The sequence below is a fragment of the Tribolium madens genome, unplaced genomic scaffold (genome assembly GCF_015345945.1).
Source record: "Tribolium madens isolate multiple individuals breed KSU strain unplaced genomic scaffold, Tmad_KSU_1.1 Scaffold_1;HRSCAF=32;Tcas5.2_LG8, whole genome shotgun sequence".
Lineage (NCBI taxonomy): Eukaryota > Metazoa > Arthropoda > Insecta > Coleoptera > Tenebrionidae > Tribolium > Tribolium madens.
Genome location: NW_025400984.1, coordinates 10,120,322 through 10,124,995, shown reverse-complemented (window position 1 = coordinate 10,124,995; position 4,674 = coordinate 10,120,322). Strand labels below are relative to the sequence as shown.

At 30.2% G+C, this 4,674-nt stretch overlaps 1 protein-coding gene across 2 annotated transcripts in view; it reads left to right on the top strand.

Annotated features, from left to right (window-relative positions):
• The first annotated feature begins 3,790 nt into the window (after nt 1-3,790).
• Nucleotides 3,791-4,674, top strand: part of LOC123003714 (protein drumstick) — an 11,920-nt gene continuing 11,036 nt past the window's right edge. For both annotated transcript variants that reach the window (XR_006412647.1, XM_044396672.1), the window contains exon 1: nt 3,791-3,930. The gene's annotated coding sequence lies outside the window, so the exon portion shown is untranslated. The remainder of the gene's footprint in view (nt 3,931-4,674) is intronic.

The following is a 4,674-nucleotide window of genomic DNA, read 5'->3' as shown; positions in this document are numbered from 1 at the left end:
AACTCCCAAATAATTACAATTAAATTCTAAAAATTTGTATCAACTAATTCTATACCAATTGTTCTAAAATTTACTAAAATTTAAATTTTCACTTTTGAAAAGTTTGTCGTGTCACATTTTTTTTGCAACTGTACTTTTTTTCTAATAAAATTGGAAAAATTAGATTATGGAAAGATGTGTTGAAATTGTAAAAATATTGTGCAAATCTTGTCAAACAGTAAAAAATTATGCAGGGTGTCCTACCTAAAGCTTTCGCATCTAATATCTCTATTAAGTTTAGTTATTTTTTTTGTGTAGGGGTCTATTTTTTAGTGCTTAAAATATAATAACAATTTTTACTTTTCGTCTTCTTTGTCAAAGTGACACAAAGTCACTAGAGTCTGCTTCTTAGTCCAAATTAAAAATAAAATTGTTTTTTTTTTCTTAATTTTGCGAGTGTTACATAACGTTTCGTTTTGGCAAAAGAAAAAACTCTAATGAATTCAGAAAAGAATGTTAATTCGTTTCAGGTTGTGCAAGAGTGTGAAAGATAAGGTTAAACACACCGTTTGTTCCAATCGCCAAAAGACTATTAATTCTCGAAAAGATTGAATCCTCACATAAATCTTAAAACGAGTTTCGCGTCGAATATTGATTTTTTTCGTTGACGAAAATCACTCAAATGACCTCAATTCCTTTGTGAATCACTCAGTAGCCCCCAAAATTCCAATTCGTATCAAACATCCCAGCATGTGTGGTCATGAGTCAAACTCCGTGTGTTGAAGCAATAAATAGTTTCGTTATCAGTATTTGCGGTTGTGTAGCGGCACTTTTCACACAAAAAGACCGAATTTTTTCCTCCGATGGCGTTTTCTGGAAACGCTAGCTGATAAATAGCTACACCCACTTGACAAATTGAGACTAATTTTAGAAATTTATTACACCTACTTTACGAGAAAATGTTTTAACTGTTTGCACGTCTGTTATATACCTGGGTGACACCTAATTAACATAAATATTTACTCAAATTAATGGAAATTGTGACCTTTTGTTTTCGGATTTTATTAGCGGCAATTTGACGGAGATAGCGGGGTTTTAAACAAAAGACAACTGCCGTGAAAAACAAAGTTTTTGTTAGCTATTTAATATCAAGACAGCCGTGGCACATGAAAGCCAATTTGTGATTCTGATTATAAAATCAGTGTTGAAGTTTTGCTAACATAATTTCTATTCTAATTTTTGCATATTTTATAATGTGAAATTTTATTCGTTTTCACTGTATCGACTTCAGTCAAATTTAAATTTCAAAATTCCAATTAAAATTTACTTTAAAAGTGGTTTAAGATAAAAAATGTGGTTTCTTTTCCCGCACTCACCCTATTTAGGCAACTTGAAACATTGGAATTAAAAATTATGGTTATTTTTTTAAACACGTTTTGTAATAAATATGAAAATTATGAAGTTTTCAAGTTCATTAAAAAACACATTCCAGTGTGTTTCAACGAAAATTTTTGTGACCAGAATTTTTAAAATTAAAAAAATTGTTGAAAAAATACAGTTTACAATTTTTATAATCACTCGGTAAATAAATTAGACTGAAAGTTTGAGTAACTGGTCAGTCATTTATGGGTCACCTGTATTTTACATTTGACTTATAAAACTACAAATTTTTAATAAAGTGTTGAATTAGGTGTAAAAAACGTCAAGTCAAACAAGCCTATAAATAAAAAAAAATAAAAACAATAAGATTTTGTCTTTTTATTTTGATTATATAAAACTTCAAATGAGTTTTTTGGTAATCGGCGATTAATAATCTCAATTAATGTTCGCGGTTTCTTATTTAAAAAAATATTTAAGTAGTTTAAAACTTCCAAAATAAATTTAAACAACTTATTTTATGGCAAAATATATGTGAAACGCGATATAGCCTACTTGAATAATTTTTTTTTATAAAAACAGCAAGATTTTCAGGAAAAAAATTGTATCATATTTTGTGTTTTACCACGGAAATTTCTGGTAGAATAAAAATTAATTATTTATTACATTTTAATAAAAAAAGATTTTTGCAACTCTGGCTACTTTCCTAAATCTACTCGAAATATAGGGTACGTCCGGGAGACATAAACGAAATTTTGAGAAATTTGCTTAATATTATGACCTTTATTTCAATGCATAATCCTACTAATATTTTTTCTCATAAAGTCACAATGACAAATACTTAACAAAACGTAACAAAAAAAAAACATAAATTTTTATCTCTGACAAAAAAATTTGACATTTATTTTTTAACAGTCAAAGTGCAAAATTTAAATTTTCATAACTTCGAAATTTTTTTAGATAGAATTTTTGTAACATTTTTTCATGTTCCTTACATGGTATTTTTCTCTGGGGCGCAAGTTCTGGCGCAGCCTGTATAATTTTTTTTTATTATTTTGGTTATTTCTTTAAGCGATTCTTTACGGTTTTAAAATATTACATCTCATATAAGAGATATAGCGTTTTTTAAATCGTCCACCCCTATGATCCATCTCTCCCGTCTTTACTCTACTTTTATAAATTAGCTTAGTTTTTAGTTAAATAAACGTTCAGCTTCACTTTTACTTCTAATAACATAATTATACTATTATGACTGATTTAATAAAAAACAATAGGTAAAGTTTTTTATTTAAAATGAAAAATGTTTAAAAACATTTTAGTTTAAAAAAAAAAAAAATTATTAGAAAAAAATTCTAGATAAGGTCGGGAAAAATTACATTTTTTCTGCATAAACCCCATTCATAAAATGATAACACCAAAAAAATTATTTGGGCGCAGTCATCACTTAAAAAGTTTCCAAATTGATATTTGGATTAAAAAAAAAAACACATATTACAATGTGTTTCAACGAAAGTTTTGCCAATTTTTATAAGCAGAATTTTTAATATTTAAGAGATTGGTACAGTTTATTAACAAAATTACAATTTTTATAATCACTAGGTAAATGAATTAGACTGTAAATTTTTGTTTATCTAAATTAAATAATGTCTCTGTATACCTATCTAAAGTTTGAGTAACTGGTCAGTCATTTATTGGTCACCTGTATTTTACATTTGACTTATAAAACTACAAATTTTTAATAAAGTGTTGAATTAGGTGTAAAGAACGTCAATTTAAGTCAGGTCAAACAAACTTACAAATAAAAAAAAATAAATAATAAAAAATAGATTTTGAAAAATAATTAAATGTTGTTTAGAACGTGCTGATTATTACGTACTTGTTAACACAAATTTCACATTCTAAACCATAAGATTAACTTTAAAGTCTCTTTAACTGGATTTTAAAACTGGCTTTGAACTGAGTTTTTTGTTAATCGGCGATTAATAATCTGTCCGCCCCTATGATCCATTTCTCCCGTCTTTACTCTACTTTTAATAAACTCATGATTAATAATTATTAGCAATTAATTGAACAAAACTGTTTATTAAAAATGTTTTTCATAATTTTTCATCACGAAAAAAGATAACTCTGAAATGTTATGTATTTCAGGCTTCAGTAAATCACAATGCAAATTTCTCTCAAAAACCCCATAATTATCCCAATAGAAAGTTTTTTATGGTAAAACTAGGCCATTGGTATTTTAGTCAAAAGTGTGGTGAATTTTAAAAACTCAATCAAGTCGTCGTTGTCTTACGTGTTGTGTGTTTACGGTCGATTTTGGCATATTTCAGGTCCGGCTTCTGGTTTAAGCTTGTCAGCGTTTGTGAGCCTTATGTCCGGGCCTCTTAAGGGGTCTCTTCAGGTAGGTTGGGTTTAGTAAGCTCCAGAAGGGGGGCAGAGGGGCACGAGGGAGCCCTGAGCTACACACTACTGCTAGGATCATTGGGCTACCATCTCTAGTTTGGTACAGAAGCAAAACTCGGAAGAAGATTGTGTTCCATCATCATCATCATCATCGAGTTGGTGAAAGCGCAGGTTAGTAAAGATTTTAATTAGTTCGGGAGTGGTTGTCGGTCCGAAATCGTGCGATTTAATTGGCTCGCGGTACCCAGTAGCGATTGTTCCGGCTACCGTTTACCAATAAAACAACTCATATTATCCCCACCCATCGGAGTCGTGACCAGTAGCGCGACGCGGGGTGGCAAAACCGGTAGCTAACTGGAGCGTTGAGGAGTTTTCGGCTTGGTTTTGATTGGAATTTTTTTCAAATCGACGCACCCTTGGATGTCACAGGACAATGTAACGTGTATTTATGCTAATACGGTACTGGATCCGCCCTTCATTGTTGGATCGCATTGATATTCACCATTGTCTGCGGTTCGGAATCGTTTCTTTTTTTCTTTTATCGACGGCGAGCTTGAAACGATTTTTGAGGGCGAGGAGGGGCCATTTTTGCACCAAATTTTCAGTTTTTCAGCGGGTATGTGGGTGAATGGTAATTAGGCACCGACACAAATACGGCACATTTTATAGCTTTTCAAATAATGCCCAAAAATGGTTTGGTTAATCTTGCAATTTTTTTGTTTATTCATTTCATCAAAATTGTCTAATAAAACTCAAAAACTAAATTGGAAACGTTGATTTGTTAATGCAAAATTCCTACTTAGACGAAAAATTAAAGAAAATTTTATGAATGAGAAAGGTTTCAATCAAATTTCTTACAAATCTAATTTTTTTTATGTTGTGCTCAAATGTTTCGAGAAAATTATCACAATTAAT